Raw genomic sequence first — 19,417 nt, 5'->3', positions numbered from 1 at the left:
GAAAGAGTTAGGCTATATTCTTCATTATTGGCCTAAAGTGATCGAAATTAAAATTGTAATATTTTATATTACGTTTCAGTGATGATATACAGAGTAAAAACGTATTTATTTTAACTATTTTATCTTAATATAATAATTTATCATTTATAACACTGCAGATGGTAAATTTTATGTTTCAGGCAGCAGTAAAACTTAAGTTTTTATTTTTATTATTATTATTTATTTTTATTTTGTATCCAAAATTTCAATTAGAAAATGTGTGTGTTTGACATATACAGGAGATGTGTGGCCTGAAGAAGAAAAAAACAATCGCTTTTCTTAAATCATACTGCTGACTTTAACTTGCTTTTCTTGCTGTCGGATATTCGCTTTGTCGGACGGATTTTGATTGGTGGATTTTCTCTTTCAAGAGCTCAAATTTCTTCTCTTTGTCCTTCCTTATGAATGAAACTTCTCTGCGCATTCCAACCAATCCGATTCAAGGTTTAACAACCGAAGGCGGAGCTTACGTTCTTTTAGCCAATCGCGGCTTGAGAATCCCAAGGGCTTTCCCTAGTAGTTTCCAGTTGTTTTTCATTCACAAAAAAGGGGAAAGTCGAGGAAGGAAAAATGCCATTCATAAAAACTTGCCCCAGCAGGAATGTTTTTTATGGTTGTTTTCAGCGTTTGCTCTATTAACAACAGATACAGCTTGCGAAAACATCACGTGGTAGCTGCTGGGCTCGGAACAGCAGTGGATGGTTGCAATCTCAGAAGTGTCTAAATGAGTGTAGCGAAATGCACAAACAGCGACACATACTTTCCATTATAAACCAGAATAACCTGTGCAAAACAAAGACGTTCTCTAGTGCATTAAACTGCGCGTAAACAGCGAGTTACTTACAGTACTCTGATCTTTGGCCATTTCATGTGTTGTGTGCGGACATTTTGGAATAGCAGCAGCGCAGTGTATGTGCCCCTTTACAAAAATGTACCATGCGAAATATATTATCATAAATTAGGCTCGTATTTCTAATATAATAACTTGACTAGTGGCTTAGTTAACTTAGTAAGTAGGCTTAACTAGTAAGTAGGCTGGAACTTGTGTGTGCGCGCGTGCGTGTGTGCGCTTAGGTATTTAGTTAAGGACACTGCTGGTTTTAATTTCAGAAAACATTTTTTTAATATATATTTTAAAATAGCCTATTTATATACAGACTATCAGTATTGTTTATAAGTCATATCATTATATTAATTGGCAGCTCTCTGAACCTGAACTGCAGACTATGTGTGTTTTCAGTTAGTGCCAGTCATCCATGAGATGTGAGAGATGAATGAGAAATATAAGGAGCCAAGGACGGTTGCACACACATAAAAACACTCCACCCCATCGAAGAACAAGCCCTCCATTCTTTCTCAGCTCCTTGTCAGGGCAATGTTTACTCATATCTGTATGCCTTTGATTAAAAAGAGATTTCCCGAAGGTAACTTGTAACTTAAGTCTAGTAGTCAAAACACTGCTTTGGAATGATAATCTTCAAACTAAATATATTTATAAATAGCCTTGTCGAGATTTTCATTATGCTCTTGTGGGGACTGAAAATATAAAACCCGTTAAGATATATTAATTATTTTATTCTTATTTTGGATAATAATAATTATTATTATTACTTTTGTTTTTTATTTATTATTATTTTATTTAAAGATATATTAAGAGGTTAAAAATATGAAATATAAAAATAAGTAAAAAAATGTAAAAATTACATTAGGCATTAAAACATTACAATAACATGTAATAGCATGAAACCATAGCTTACACTGAGTCACTCTGTACTTTGACCCCTGTTGGGTTTTCCATTATCTCCCTTGCCAGGGTTGAGCCATGTGTTCAAACCATGAAACGTATGCTCAAATTTTTCCTGCCAAATATTTATCTTTTCTCTTTACCGCTGTCTCATATTTTATAGTTTATAAAACATAAAATGTGTGTATGTACATACATATTTAAGCATGCATGATACACTGTATGAGACAAAATATTAGACAGTAATATGGCTATTGGTGTCCACTGGGGCTTGTAGCATTTAGAGTAAACAGGAAGTTAAGTGTGTGCATAGGCAGGCGCTTGGTAAGGTGCTGACCCTGGGATGTTTACAGTGCACAGAGGGTGCGAGGAAGGGCAGCTCGCCGGGCTGGGCCATGTCAACTGGAAGAAGATTCCCAGTGCAAACAGCACCGTGTGAAACTCGGGAACAGGGTGTGTAGGCAAGGGCGGGGGACAAACTTTTTCTTCGATCCTCTAGTAAATAGTACGACTAAAAATAATCCCTACAGACGTGCTGGCCGCTGATTTATCTGACATCCTTTTTATGCCACGTTGCCAAATTAGGAGCCGGGCTGCTTTGTATCCTGTACAGCAGAAACCAAGGCGCCTGTGTGCACGTCCTCTGATTTCCTTCAAGCCATTTTAGTTGATTTTAAACCCTGCATGTCTGTATTTCTATTTGGGACACATCATTGTGGATGCTTTAAACAATTATTGAGGCTGTAAAAGCTGTGTTCACCTTGGCCACATTTGGGTTTGTAGACATTGTAGATGCTTGAAATATTTGTTTATTGTGGCTGTAAAATTTAGAAGCACCTCATCCATGAAAATAGCAGATATGAATGCTAGCACAGAGGAGAAAAGGAGCGGATCAGGCTGTCTGTTGCTCTGCGGTCTGCTGTAAATCATAATGTGGTGTGATGGCAGACGCCGTGCCAGATTTACACTCTCTGGCACCGGGTCATTGTGTCACACTGTCTTTGCCTGCTGCTCTGCACCAGCTCACATTAAATGATTTCATTCTAGCCACAGTGGAATTCTCAACACTGTGGGGTACTACAAAATGAGACGCAGGCGAGGATTTGTATTTGTATTTGTACACCGTTAAAAAAAAAATTTGTGAAATTTACAAAAAAGCTGGCTGACAGACATTTACCTTTAAAAAAGTAGCAACATTTTAGGTTTTACAGATTAAATTTAAATTCATAGTTTAAAAAAATGCTTAAAAACACAAGTGGTAAAGAGAAAGCCGAAGCAAAGATCATCACAAGTATCTTTTTTCCATAAATATTAAACATGGTAACATTTAGCCACCAAATATAAAATAATTCAGAATTTTTTTCTCACGATTTTGAGTGTACCTCACAATTAAGACTTTGTTTCTCGCAATTCTGAGAAAAAAAATGCGGGAATTGCAACATAAGAACTCAGAATTGCATGATTTAAATTCAGATTTTACAGAGTTTACATTTACAGTTCTGAGTTTCTCTCAAAATTGCACGAAAAAAAATGAAATTGTGAGATATAAACTCAAAATTGCAAGAAAAAGTGTGAGATAAAAGTTCACACTTACCATTTTTATTTTTTATTATTTTGTGGCAGAAACTAATTTCCATACACAGTAATGCAATAAACATTCATTTAGCTGCATGAGATGTAACACAAGACCCTAATATACATAACTGATAAGAAAAAAACTGAGAAACATTTATTAAAAAATCATCAAAAATGAGAACTCTGAGAATGTTATTTTATGTTGGGTTTTTTCAGTCTATATTAAGATTACTTTTCACTTCCAAAACTGTACTATTAGATGTTAGATCTATTAAATTAGATCTATTATAATTTTGCACTGTAGAGAGCACCAATTAACCGATTTTTGCCATAGCACACTTACAGTCTTTTACTGTTAAAACTGCAATTGTTTTTTACAATGCATCTGTCTGTCTTTGTTTCTGAATGTTTGAGTATCATTGTGCCCTTCTACAGCAGAATCACTGTGTGGATGTATTTTTAAGTGTGCCTCGGTCTATGTTTTTGAAGGTCTGATGGACATTTATGTGCGTTTAGATACCAGTCCTCCCCTTTTATTCATTCCTGCTCAGTGTTTGGTCGTTGCCAGGATGCCTGCCTATGTCAGACTAGGCAGGAAATGCCTCCGCTGGCATCTGAGCAGGCAAACGCGGCTCAATCCAAGTATGGCCCAAGCACCTGCAGCCTCAGTCTCCTGCCTCAGACAGAGGCCTGCTTGTTTGTCAACAGGCCCTGTCCCTGTTAAAGTCAGGGTCTCTCCGTAAGCTCAGTGCCATAGAGGATCAATCAGACTGGCACAATAGGCCTGTCCTCCAGTGAGATCTTTCTGATGCCCACACAGCTGCACCAGCCCAGCTGAATGTATACATCAGACACAATGACCTTTCCCTCTTATTCCCTCTGACAGCTTTTCTCTGGCTGCCAGCAGCACATCAGGAGTCCGTGGAGAAGACCGTTTTTTGTGTGTGTGTTCTAAATCTGGTGGGATCGGGGCAGCGTGAAGACACAGAGGAGTGTTGTTAGCGTCTCTGACAATGTGGCTTTTGTTTACATGCTCAATTGTTGGTTCAGCCAACTAGCTGACATTTCCATTTATATCCCATTTTCCAGGCCATTTACATGCTAATTTAAGGACAAAACTAAATCACATGTACATCAGCTATAGTGATCCACTTGTGTCTGGGCCACAGAAGGAGCCGTGGGGGTAGGAGTGATATCAAAGTCTTAAAAACTGCCATGCTGAAGCAAATCATATTTTCTGTTACAATTTATAATATGTCATATTGTCAGTATATCTGTTATTTTGTCAAAGTCTCGAGGCAGTGGTTCTCAACCTTTCTGACTCTAAAGCGTGTGAATAGTTTGAACAGCAATATTCAAAGGCCCCATGACTTTTACAGTTGCACTCTTAAAAATAAAAGCTCTTTATTGATGTCTATGAAGAACCTTTAACATCTGTGGAACCTTTCCATTGCACAAAATGTTCTTTATTGTGGAAAAAGGTTATTTAGAATACTGAAAAAAAAAAGTTATTTTAAGAACTGTTCACTGAAAGGTTGAACCCCAAAATGATAGTCTATGGTATCACTGTGAAAACGCCCTTTCGGGACCAGTGTATTTGTGATTTACCGGATTAGGATTTTTGCCCGCAATTTCTATTAAATAAATTATCTATGTGCATGATATAACAAAAAAAAAAGCATATTCATTTTTTAACAGCCCATGGAAATGTTTAAAAATCAATGACTTTCCCAGATCGAGAAAATACACTTTTAAACTTAGACTACTTCATATATCCAGGTTTTCCAAAAAAGTAGGAGCCCTGTTTCTTCAAAATGGGAAGGGGGTGAATTAAAATAAAAAATACTTAATGTTTTGGCTGATTTTAAACCATTTTTAAGTCATCTTGAAGCCTCCTTAGAAGTTTGCTGAGGCCCCCTGGTTGAGAACCACTGCTTTTGAGCAACTTGGCCATATTGGTAGTGTGTTTATTTAGCTCAAATACTGCAAAAGAACACATTTTCCTGGCTAGCTTGGCTAATGCTAATATGACGCACAAACAAACAGGTTAAGATTTGATACGGGTATAAAGGAATAAATGGTGGTCTGAGCTGTACATGTGGTCTGTGAATAAGCTGTTAAGTGCACCAAACAGTGGGCCGCTGGAGTTTTGGCTCTGTTTGTAATCACTGAATAGCAATTTTCATCCATATTCTTTGAGATTTCTAAAGGGATTACTGTAAAGTCCGTTTGATTTTGAGTTGTAATTAGTCTGCCTTCGTACAAACAGAGCAATATAAACAATGTCTCCAGATTTTCCTCTAAATGAACACAAGCCCATTTGGGAGTGCAAACAAAAAGGTTTGAGTGTTTAGTTTAGGCTTATCCGGTTTTGTGTTGCCTGATAAAATTCAGCTTGACCACAGATGTATAACTTGACAGCATCTTCAGCTGAGAAAATATGTGATTCAGTGGGTTTCATTCGGTTTATAATTTATATCTCATAGCATTTTGCATTTATGTTCATATATGAAAAATTAGGCTGAAACAATCAACCTATTCAGTGTCGCTGTTGAAGAGTCCTAAAAATACTTGTGTATAGTCTCCTAATCCAATGTGTACTTGTTTTAAAGAGTTGGCATTAACTTTCTCCAAACCATGTCAATCACAACAAAGGACATGCATGTGAGGAATGGTGTGAACATTTTACTATGTTAAACGTAGGCTTGCCTTGAGCTCTGGTCATGAAAGGCAGCTGGGATCTGCATGTCTGGCATGTGGGACCTGTGCAAGTACAGTGGCATTTGTTTATGGGAAGCATTCAAGGCTAAAAATGCCTCCATATTTCTTGCAGTCCCCTGTAATGAAACGTGTCCACATGGAGAGATGGCTCACACTCACTGCAGAAACAGGTGACAGGTCTGTGTTTGACAGGAAAGTGCTACATTTTAGAATTAAACTTGGTGAACTTAGAATGAATGCAACTACACTCTAAAAATGCTTGGTTAAATAAAACCCAGCGCTGGGTGAAATATGGACAAACCCAGCAATTGGGTGGTTTTGACCCAGTGGTTGGATTAAATGTATAACCCAACCTTCTAGTTTTATTTAACTCAACTACTGCTTAAAAATGACTACATGGCTGGCTTAAAATTAACCCAAAATAGGTTGTAAATTATAAATCAGACACATAATTACTGGAGGCATCAGCAATAATAAAAACGTGAACATTTATTAGTAAGCAATTTAAAAACATATATGATCTATATATTTTTTTTCTTTTTTATATGTATCTACTGTATATATCTAATTTATTATATTCGACTTATTAATACATTTTAATTTATTGGACATATTAACCAATGTTAATTTCTTAATCTATTTCTTAAGTAAGAAATATAGAACTTATTAAGCAATAGTTGTGACAAATAAAACTACCTAGAAGATTGGATTAAACATTTAACCCAACTGCTGGGTTTGTCCATATTTCACCCAGCTCTGGGTTGTTTTTAACCCATCATTTTTACTGCTCATTTTATCAAGAATTTGATCACTTCTATTCATAATTCATATAATAAACCTCTAGATCCAGTAGGGATAAACATGACAAAAAGCCTCTGGGAAAAGGCTCTTTTGATTTTATTTTTTCTCCTAAAACACTTAAAAGCTACAAAAATATCATTTATGACTATCATTATGAACTGCAAAATTTTCAATCACATGCAAAAACAAATGTATAATTATTAGTAGAAGTAGTATAGTGGTAGTAGCCTATAATGTATATATATAGGTTAAATACAACCCAGAGTTTGCCCATATTTTACCCAACTCTGGGTTGTATTTACCCATTTTTTAGAGTGCATTATTATTATTAGTAGTAGTAGTAGTAGTAGTAGTAGTAGTATTAGTATTATTATTTGTTATTACTATTATTATTATTATCAATATGTATTAGTAGTAGTATTACCAACACAATCCATTATTGTAATTTCAGTTTAAATACATTATATAATTATTAATTCAATAATAACAATAATCACAATAAAACTAAATAATAATAATTATTATTATTGTTGTTGTTGTTGTTATACTAATCATTGAATCATATTATATAGTAATATTAACTTCGTCATCATGCTTATCATCATTTTCTTTTAACATTTTCTTATTAACATTTTGGTATGAGAAAAAGGATGAGAGTTTTTTATTTAAGGTGGACCTTTAGTCCTGTTGTTCCCTAACAGAAAGCAAAACCATCTATTGCTTCGCTTAAGCTTAATGCTAAATTAAATAAACCTTGCCCTCTGTGCCAGGAGTGCAGCAGGTAGCCTATGGCTGATCTCAGACTGCTGTCTAAATGTCAGTTAATGAAGTCAGTGGTATTTGAAGGCATGAGCTCATTTTTCCATTCATGCTGCACAGAGGGCCAGTGTAAAAGACACCTCCACTCAGAGTGAGTGAGAGAAGCTCATCTACTTCAATTTAGATCATTAGATGAGTGCACACCATCATGTTTTCTCACCTTCCCGAAACCTCACTCTACAGATATCACCGCTGGCACAGAAAGATGGACACACACACTAACATACACCCATTTTATTTTATTCATATACAAGTTGATCCACTTCACCATGTAATTTCACTATAATCTGATTGTAATTGAGGGATGCATATTGAACAGTGATGTATACAACATCAAAACGGTCTCCATCACCCTCCCTTCAACTCCACCTTATCCATCAAGCCATGACATCAGCCCTTGTCTCGGTTACACATCCTCCCCAGTGTCCTGATGGCTGAGATAACACAGGAAAGTCACTGATTAGCTGGGAATCTCGTTACATGGCGTAAAAAGCAGTGACTAGTTCTCTCTGTGTACATTTTCGAAGAATGGTATCAGATGCTAAACCTTCCTGTGACCCTTGTAGAGCGAGGAACCGAATTCATCTTGAGTTAAATGAGGAACAAAGTGTATGCGATCCAACTTTGATCTCTCTGATGTTCAGAAGGTGATGATTCAGTTGAGTTATAGCAGTGAACATATGATGTCTGCTGGATTTAGCCACTGAATATTAAACACAGCACCTGCTACATTCACCTGCTCTGTTCTATCTGAGCAGCAAATTACTGATAGCCTTACATCAAATCTGGAACACTGAATACAATGTACTTTACTTATGATGCTTTGAAAATAAAATAAAATATTTGTATATATAAATAAATATATATATATATATATATATAACTTTAAAAGTCTAGTTTAAAACACATGTGCCAGGTTTTGTCTTCATGCTGGTTTTATATGGCTTTGAGAAACATTTATACAGTAAAATAATTATTTATTTATTTTTTTAAATGAATGGCTTTAAACATGTCACATGGTGTAACCATCAAGTAAAAAGTAATTTACAAAACGTTTTATATACATTTGTCAGGCTTTTTTTAAACAAAATATATTTTTTTGTGTAGCATAACAAGTATGAGAACATAAAACGCAAGACAATAAAACATTAATGACATAAAATTCACAAAATAACACAAATTTCAAACGCGCGCTCAGACGGAAAAGAGGGAAGCGCTCCGGCGCGCTGGTAAACTCCGCGAATGCGGCTTCCGAACTGCGCTCCCAAGCATTCATCTAGCGAATCTCCGATCCCTTCCTAACAAAATGGATGAACTACTTCTCGTCACCCACACAAATAAGGACTTTTCAAACTCTGCTGCATTGTGCTTCACTGAAACCTGGCTGAGTGAAAACATCCTGGATAACATGCTTCATTTGCCGGGATATCAGCTGTTCAGACCAGACCGCATCACGGAGCTAACGGGGAAAACGAGAGGTGGTGGACTATGTTTCTACATAAATGAAGGTTGGTGTTCAGATGTAACAACTCTGAAGAAGATGTGTTCTCCTAATTTGGAGGCCTTCTTCATAAACTGTAAGCCGTTCTATTCACCCCGCGAGTTTTCCTCCTTCATTCTCCTGAATGTGTACGTGCCTCCGGAGGCGTGCGTGAGCGCCGCGATGCAACAGCTGGCCGAACAAATATCTGAAACAGAGCAAAGGTACCCGGACTCTTTTTTAATCATTCTTGGAGATTTTAATAAAGCAAATCTCTCCCGCGAACTGCCAAAATACAGACAGCACGTTACATGTCCCACCAGAGACAGTAATATATTGGATCATTGTTACACAATAATTAAAGATGCATATCACTCTGTCCCACGGGCAGCTCTGGGGCTCTCTGATCACTGTTTGGTTCATCTCATACCGACCTATAGGCAAAAACTCAAATCTTCTAAGCCTGTATTAAGAACTGTTAAGAGATGGAATAATGAAGCAGAGCAAGATTTAAAAGCTTGTTTTGACCTCACTGATTGGAGTGTTTTTGAAGCCGCTGCCACCGATCTGGATGAACTCACAGAGACTGTAACATCATATATCAGTTTCTGTGAGGATATATGCATCCCCACCAGGACATTCTTATCATTCAATAATGATAAACCGTGGTTTACTGGGAAACTCAAACAGCTTCGTCAGGTCAAGTCAAGTCAAGTCACCTTTATTTATATAGCGCTTTTAACAATGTAAATTGTGTCAAAGCAACTGCACAATATCAAAATCAAAATCCTCTGGCCAACAAACCAGCAGTTCAATTTAACTGCAGCAAAGTCAGATTGTAAGGTCTCAACTAGTTCCAGTGGTCATTTGGTAATTCTGTATGTTGTCTGAGCGTTGGCATCCTCTTAGGTCCTCTGAGGGGTTGGCATTATCTTTTCTCAGGTGTTCGGTCATCTCAGATCATTTAGGGGTTGGATCCAGACTGAAGCTTCTGTCATTCCTAATTACCACGGGATGTTAATCCCGTGGCAGAAACAGAGACAAATAGAAACATAATTAGCGTAGCTGCTGTTCCATCTAAGCAAAAAAAAAAAATGATTTGTTCATCCCAAGCTAAAGAATAATAATAATGTACATTTGATCAGATATACTACAGTACAAGATTATAAAATGCATTATGTGAATGCTTGGCTAAAGAGATGTGTCTTTAATCTAGATTTAAACATAGAGAGTGTGTCTGAACCCCGAACGTTATCAGGAAGGCTATTCCAAAGTTTAGGAGCCAAATGTGAAAAAGCTCTACCTCCTTTAGTGGACTTTGCTATCCTAGGCACTACCAAAAGTCCAGAGTTTTGCGACCTTAAGGAGCGGGTTGGATTGTAGCGTGGTAGAAGACAAGTTAGGTACGCAGGAGCTAAACCATTTAGGGCCTTATAGGCAAGTAATAATATTTTGTAAATGATACGGAACTGAATAGGTAGCCAGTGCAGAGACTGTAAAATTGGGGTAATATGATCATATTTTCTTGATCTGGTAAGAACTCTAGCCGCTGCATTTTGGACTATCTGTAGCTTGTTTATTGAAGATGCAGGACAACCAGCTAGCAGTGCATTACAATAGTCCAGTCTAGAGGTCATGAATGCATGGACTAGCTTTTCTGCATCAGAAACAGTTAGCATGTTTCGAAGCTTGGCAATGTTTCTAAGATGGAAGAATGCTGTTTTTGTAACATGGGAAATATGATTTTTAAAGGACAAGTTGCTGTCTAATATAACACCCAGATTTTTGACTTTAGAGGATGTGACAGTGCATCCGTCTAGTTGTAAATTGTAATCCAAGAGATTCTGTGTATTGTTTTTTGGTCCAATAAGTAATATCTCTGTCTTATCTGAATTTAATAGGAGGAAATTATTGGTCATCCAATCTTTTACATTTTTTACACAATCTATTACCTTAGATAGTTTAGAAGTTTCACCTGGTTTTGTTGAGATATATAGTTGAGTATCATCAGCATAGCAATGAAAACTAATCCCGTATTTTCTAATAATATTACCAAGAGGCAACATGTATATTGAAAATAGAAGAGGACCTAGGACTGATCCTTGTGGTACTCCATACTTTACTGGTGATAATTGTGATGACTCTCCATTTAAATGAACAAAGTGGTAGCGATCGGACAGGTATGATTTAAACCACCTTAAAGCCTGCCCTTGAATACCAATATGGTTTTGTAGTCGATCTATGAGTATATCATGGTCTATAGTGTCAAACGCAGCACTAAGATCAAGTAATACTAGCAATGAGATGCAGCCTTGGTCTGAAGCAAGAAGCAAGTCATTTGTAATTTTAACAAGTGCAGTTTCTGTGCTATGGTGAGGCCTGAAACCTGACTGAAATTCTTCATAGAGATCCTTTTTTTGCAAGAAGGAGCACAATTGAGCAGACACAACTTTTTCTAAAATTTTTGACATAAACGGAAGATTTGAAATGGGTCTGTAATTTGCCAGTTCATTAGAATCTAGTTGTGGTTTCTTAATGAGAGGTTTAATAACCGCCAGCTTGAATGGTTTTGGCACGTGACCTAAGGCTAACGATGAGTTAATAATATTGAGAAGCGGTTCTTCTGCTACGGGCAACAACTCTTTCAGTAGTTTAGTGGGTACAGGATCTAATAAACACGTTGTTGGTTTAGATGCACTGATAAGTTTATTTAGCTCTTCCTGTCCTATAGTTGTAAAGCACTGCAGTTTTTCTTTGGGTGCGATGAATGAAGCTGAAATACTAGACGCAGTAGAATCTACATTTGTTATTGTATTTCTGATGTTATCTATTTTATCAGTAAAGAAATTCATAAAATCATTACTATTAAATTGTGAGGGAATATTTAGATCGGGCGGTGTCTGTTTATTTGTTAGTCTAGCCACTGTGCTAAATAAGAACCTTGGATTGTTTTGGTTATTATCTATGAGTTTGCGGATATGCTCTACCCTGGCAGCTTTTAGAGCCTGTCTATAGCTGGACATACTGTTTTTCCACGCAATTCTAAAAACTTCCAAGTTAGTTTTTCTCCATTTGCGCTCAAGAATACGAGTTTCTTTCTTGAGAGAATGGGTATAACTGTTGTACCATGGCGCAGTACGTTTTTCTCTAACCTTTTTCAATTTGAGGGGGGCAACAGCTTCTAATGTATTAGAGAAGATAGTGCCCATGTTGCTAGCTATTTCGTCTAGTTCATGTGTATTTATGGGTACACAGAGCAGTTGAGATAAATTAGGCAGGTTATTTGTGAATCTGTCTTTGGTGGCTGGAACAATAGTTCTGCCCAGACGATAACGCGGAGCCATATAATTAATATCAGTAATACGCAGCATGCACGATACAAGGAAATGATCAGTAACATCATCACTTTGAGGTATGATATCTATATCGGTAAGATCAAGTCCATGCGATATAATTAAATCTAGCGTATGATTAAAACGATGAGTGGGCCCGGTGACGTTTTGCTTGACTCCAAAAGAGTTTATTAGGTCAGTAAACGCAAGTCCTAACGCATCATTTGTATTATCAACGTGAATGTTAAAATCTCCGACAATTAGCAGTTTATCAACATTAACCAATAGATCTGAGAGGAAATCTGCAAATTCTTTTAGGAAATCTGTATATGGCCCTGGCGGTCTATACACAGTAGCCAGAGCAAGAGATAAGAGAGATTTATTTTGCATATCTAACAGTGTAACATTAAGCAGAAGTATTTCGAATGACTTAAACCTCCTGTATCCTGTTTTCTGAGTAACATTGAGAATATCACTATATATTGTTGCCACACCGCCGCCACGGCCAGTCTGACGGGGCTCATGTTTATAACAGTAGCTCGGTGGAGTAGACTCATTTAGACCAAAATATTCATTTGGTTTCAGCCAGGTTTCAGTCAGGCAGAGTACATCAAAATTATTATCTGTGATCATTTCATTTACAATAACTGCTTTGGGTGCGAGTGATCTAATATTTAGGAGCCCAAGCTTCAAAAATTGTTTTTGTTCATTTATTTTGTGTTTTTCTGGTTTAATCACGATCAGATTGTTTCTAGATCCTGCATTAAATTTATATTTTGACCTCGCTATTCGGGGGACAGACACAGTCTGTATAGATTGGACAACGCGGGTACTTCTATCATTTAAGTGGGTAGAACAAAAGTCATTTGAGAATTGACTTACTAGTCAGATGGAGCGTAGCGTTCTGGAGATGTTGTCCGACAGGAGTTCCGCTCCGACTCTGCTGGGGTGCAGGCCATCAGCACGGAAAAGCCTAGGACGCTCCCAGAAAAGATTCCAATTATCAACAAAGAACAGTTTCTGTTCTTTACACCATGACAATAACCATTCGTTTAAAGCAAACAGTCTACTGAACCTTTCGTGTCCTCGTCGATACGTCGGAAGTGGACCTGACACGATGATCTTCGCCGCGGGCGATGTGCTGCGTACCGTCTCGATCAGGCTCCTGTAGAGTCAAGCCAAAGAGGACGCTTACAGAAGTGGGGATAAAATCTTGTATAACCAGGCCAGGAACAGACTAACAAAGGAGATCAGAGTGGCTAAAAAGAACTACTCTGAGAAGTTGAAAAAAGAACTTTCAGCCAACGATCCGGCGTCGGTATGGACTGGTCTGAGGAACATCACCATGTACAAGTCACCACCCCCACAGTCTGTGGAGAATCAACAACTGGCTGACGATCTCAATGTGTTCTACTGCAGATTTGAAAAGGCCAGACTGACACCCAACACCCGCTCTGATCTGCACTTCACACATTCAATTGGCCCCCATCTTTACACAAATCTTCAACAGATCTCTGGAGCTGTGTGAAGTTCCCTGCTGCTTCAAACGCTCCACCATCATTCCCGTCCCCAAAAAGCCCAAAATCACTGGACTTAATGACTACAGACCTGTCGCACTCACGTCTGTGGTCATGAAGTCACTTGAGAGACTGGTCCTGGCCTACCTGAAGGACATCACTAGACCCTTGCTGGATCCTCTTCAGTTTGCCTATAGAGCAAACAGGTCTGTGGATGACGCTGTCAATATGGGACTGCATTACATCCTGCAACACCTCGACAAACCTGGGAATTATGCAAGGATCTTATTTGTGGACTTCAGCTCGGCCTTCAATACCATCATACCTGACCTTCTCGCAGACAAACTGAGACAGCTCTCTGTGCCCTCCTCCATCTGTCAGTGGATCACCAGCTTCCTGACAGACAGGCAGCAGCTAGTGAGGCTGGGCAAACTCACATCCAGGACTCTCACCATCAGCACTGGCGCCCCTCAGGGTTGCGTTCTCTCCCCACTGCTCTTCTCCCTCTACACGAATGACTGCACATCAAAGGACCCCTCTGTCAAGCTCCTGAAGTTTGCGGACGACACTACAGTCATAGGCCTCATCAAGGACGGTGACGAGTCTGCTTACAGACAGGAAGTTGAGCAGCTGGCTGTCTGGTGCAGTCTTAACAACCTGGAGCTGAACACGCTCAAAACTGTGGAGATGATAGTGGACTTCAGGAGAAACCCCCCTACTCTCCCCCCACTCACCATCATGAACAGCACTGTGACTTCAGTGGAGTCATTCAGATTCCTGGGCACCACCATCTCCCAGGACCTGAAGTGGGACAATCACATTGACTCTATTGCGAAAAAGGCCCAGCAGAGGCTGTATTTCCTCCGCCAGCTAAGGAAGTTCAACCTGCCTCAGGAGCTGCTGAAACAGTTCTACTCTGCAATCATCGAGTCTGTCCTATGTTCTTCTATAACTGTTTGGTTTGGTTCAGCTACCAAAACAGACATCAGAAGACTACAACGGACAGTTAGGACTGCTGAGAGGATTATCGGTACCCCTCTGCCCAGCCTCCAAGAACGTTACACCTCCAGAGTGAGGAAAAGGGCTAAGAAAGTCACTCTGGACCCCTCACACCCAGCTCACTCTCTCTTTGTACTGTTGCCCTCTGGCCGGCGCTACAGATCACTGAGCACCAGAACAGCCAGACACAAGAACAGTTTTTTTCCCCCAGGCCGTATCCCACCTGAACAACACATAACACACCCCGGTACTGTACATCTGTAAATACTCATCAAACCTTCATCTGTACATAGGACACATGCACATTCACAGTTCTGTCTATGGTCATGTCTCTTTTCTGTATATTTTTATTTTTATTACTATTGTTATTCTTAATTATTGTATATTCTCTTCATTAGTGTTCTTTATCACCTTAATTATATGTTGTCTGCACTATGTTTGTACTTTCTGTACTGGAAGCTCATAACACCAAGACAAATTCCTTGTGTGTGCAAACACACTTGGCAATAAAGCTCTTTCTGATTCTGATTCTGATTCTGAAATTATTAGTTTCATTATTAAATCATTAAGTTTTTAGGAAGTTTTACAACATGACATTTATAATGTGTAACCTTGTCATAGAAATTCAAATCATCAAACTAATACAAATTTTTTAAATAATGTGAAATAAATAATATTAATAAATGCATTTTAAGAGGCCTTTCGTCCTTGATTAATCCATTACCTTTTTTGGTTTTGTTTATTTTATTATTTTTGATTTTCATTTTACATTTTTGTATAGATTTTTTTCTAGTATACAATATTTTAAGATTAATATTGTCACGAATCCTGGCCATGCTCTTCTGCTAACTCGCCACCAGATGTCACTCACTCACCACATGGACTCGTACACCACACAGCACACTGGACTACAGTTCCCACAATCCATTGCACGGATCACACAGCTGAATTCACTGATCACCCTATCACACACACTATTTAACCTGGGACTTCCTCTTGCTCTCGGCCGAGTATTGTTAGCGTTTATCACTCGCATAGCGATAGCTACTCTACGGAGCCCTAGTCGTAGTCTTGCCTAGCCTGTTTACTTGTGTTTTTGATACCTGCCTTTGTTTCCTGGATTTACCCCTTTGCCTTGCCGTTTGGACTCTGTTCGCTCCCCGTTTGGATTATTGCTCTCGTCTCTGGATTATCTCTCTGCCTTGCCCCTTTGGATACTGTTTGCTGATCGTCGACCCACGCTTGCTCCACGGACTGCTTTGTCTTGCCCTTGCCATACCTGTTTGCCACTATCTGACCCTGCCTGTTTACTGACCATGTTTTATAATAAAGCTTTGCATATGGATCCGCATGTCTCACGTCTCGTCAGCCCCGTAAAACAATACTCGGCCACACCAGGATCCAGCGGCTTTTCCAGTGGACATTGGCCAGGTATGGACATGGCACGTATATTATTAACCCTCGAGCAGGGCTCGCGACCGCTCGAGGAGTATATACAAGAGTATTTAGACCTCGCCCATTTTTCTGATCTGCCGGACTATGTACTTATTGACTTCTTTTGTGAGGGCATTAACCAACCACTCAAATCACGTTTAATCCGTGAGGGTCCCCGTGCGTCACTCGCTCAGTATATGGATTATGCTTTGCTGTGTGTGGGCTCTCCGTTCACTGTGGGTGTCGCGGAGGAACGCGACACCGCACTCACTCGCGAGAGGGCGGTAACAACCACACCTCTTCAAGTCACGCCTGTCAAGCCAGAGTCTCTTCACGTCTCAGCTCCTCAGCCAGAGTCTCTTCACGTCTCAGCTCCTCAGCCAGAGTCTCTTCGCGTCTCAGCTCCTCAGCCAGAGTCTCTTCACGTCTCCGCTCCTCAGCCAGAGTCTCTTCACGTCTCCGCTCCTCAGCCAGAGTCTCTTCACGTCTCCGCTCCTCAGCCAGAGTCTCTTCACGTCTCCGCTCCTCAGCCAGAGTCTCTTCACGTCTCCACTCCTCAGCCAGAGTCTCTTCACGTCTCCGCTGATCTGCCAGAGTCTCTTCACGTCTCCGCTGATCTGCCAGAGTCTCTTCACGTCTCCGCTGATCTGCCAGAGTCTCTTCACGTCTCCGCTGATCTGCCAGAGTCTCTTCACGTCTCCGCTGATCTGCCAGAGTCTCTTCACGTCTCCGCTGATCTGCCAGAGTCTCTTCACGTCTCCGCTGATTTGCCAGAGTCTCTTCACGTCTCCGCTGATCTGCCAGAGTCTCTTCACGTCTCCGCTGATCTGCCAGAGTCTCTTCACGTCTCCGCTGATCTGCCAGAGTCTCACCACGTCTCCGCTGATCTGCCAGAGTCTGTCACACCCAAGGATTTAAGGTCAGTCTTTCGAGTTCCCTGTCTGGTTTCCAGCATAAGGGACCCACCACTGATATTGGTGCGAGCAGCTGGCATTCCCAGGGTCTCAACCCTGGCTGTTATAGTGACTGTTCCCCTGACCTCAGTGCTTCCCGTTATGGCGGTCGCCATTTTGAGTGTGTGGGCTGCACACTGTGCTCCTGAGGCCTCTCCTGTCCACGAGTTTGTTCCTGAGGCCTCTCCTGTCCACGAGTCTGTTCCTGAGGCCTCTCCTGTCCACGAGTCTGTTCCTGAGGCCTCTCCTGTCCACGAGTCTGTTCCTGAGGCCTCTCCTGTCCACGAGTCTGTTCCTGAGGCCTCTCCTGTCCACGAGTCTGTTCCTGAGGCCTCTCCTGTCCACGAGTCTGTTCCTGAGGCCTCTTCTGTCCACGAGTCTGTTACTGAGGCCTCTCCTGTCCACGAGTCTGCTCCTGAGGCCTCTTCAGTCCACGAGTCTGCCCCAGAACCTCCAGAGGAGGCGGCGTCCACTGCAGAACCACCAGAGGTGGCAGCTTCCGCTGCAGAACCTCCCAAGGTGGTGGCGCCCACTCATGAACTCACTGTCTGCCTTGTCACGGCCACGGAGGCCGTCCCTGACCTCACGGTCTGCCCCGTCACGGCCACGGAGGCCGTTCCTGAACTCACTGTCTGCCCCGTCACGGTCACGGAGGCCGTTCCCGAACTCACTGTCTACCCTGTCACGGCCACGGAGGCCGTCCCTGAACTCACTGTCTGTCCTGTCACGGCCAAAGAGGCCGGCTGTGAGCTCACGCCCTGTTCTGTCACGGCTAAAGAGGCCGTCTGTGAGCTCTCGCCCTGTCCTGTCACGGCTAAAGAGGCCATCTGTGAGCTCTCGCCCTGTCCTGTCATGGCTAAAGAGGCCGTCTGTGAACCCTCGCCCTGTCCTGTCACGGCTAAAAACGCCGTCTATGAATCCTCGTCCTGCCCTGCCGCGCCCCCTGAGATCATGAATGCTCTCCCTGTATTGTCTGTCTCTGCTCTCCCTGTGTTGTCTGTCTCTGTTTCCCCCAGATCTCAGACTCTGCCATGGTTTCCTGCCCAGTCTGCTTCCTGGCGAGGGTTTTCTGCTCAGGTCTGGTGGTCCTCTGCCCTGCCGTGGTGGTCTTCTGCTCGGGTCTGGTGGTCGTCTGCCCCGCCGTGGTGGTCTTCTGCTCGGGTCTGGAGGTCGTCTGCCCCGCCGTGGTGGTCTTCTGCTCGGGTCTGGTGGTCTTCTGCTCGGGTCTGGTGGTCGTCTGCCCCGCCATGGTGGTCTTCTGCTCGGGTCTGGTGGTCATCTGCTCCGCCGTGGTGGTCTTCTACTCCGGTCTGGTGGTCATCTACTCCGCCCTGGTGGGCTCCTGGTCCGTCTGCTCCGCCCTGGTGGGCTCTTGCTCTGTCCTGGTCTCTGGTTCCGCCGGGGTGTCCTGCTCTGCCGGTTCTGCCTCAGTCCCCGGTCTTCCCACTTCCTCACGGACCTGGCCCTCCGTCCCTCCCCCTGTTCTGCCTCCGCTCCACCGCCCTCCTGGACTATATAGGAGCGTCTGGAAGCCGCTCCTTGGGTGGGGGGGGGGGGGGGGCTATGTCACGAATCCTGGCCATGCTCTTCCGTTAACTCGCCACCAGATGTCACTCACTCACCACATGGACTCGTACTCCACACAGCACACTGGACTACAGTTCCCACAATCCATTGCACTGACGACACGCAGCTGATTACACTGATCACACAGCTGAATTCACTGATCACCCCATCTCACACACACTATTTAACCTGGGATTTCCTCGCTCTCGGCCGAGTATTGTTAGCGTTTATCACTCGCATAGCGATAGCTACTCTACGGAGCCCTAGTCGTAGTCTTGCCTAGCCTGTTTACTTGTGTTTTTGATACCTGCCTTTGTTTCCTGGATTTACCCCTTTGCCTTGCCGTTTGGACTGTTCGCTCCCCGTTTGGATTATTGCTCTCGTCTCTGGATTATCTCTCTGCCTTGCCCCTTTGGATACTGTTTGCTGATCGTCGA

This window comes from Barbus barbus (assembly GCF_936440315.1).
Source record: "Barbus barbus genome assembly, chromosome: 38".
NCBI classification, from domain to species: Eukaryota; Metazoa; Chordata; class Actinopteri; order Cypriniformes; family Cyprinidae; genus Barbus; species Barbus barbus.
The sequence above is the reverse complement of the archived record's forward strand: the minus strand, read 5'-3'. Positions refer to the sequence as shown.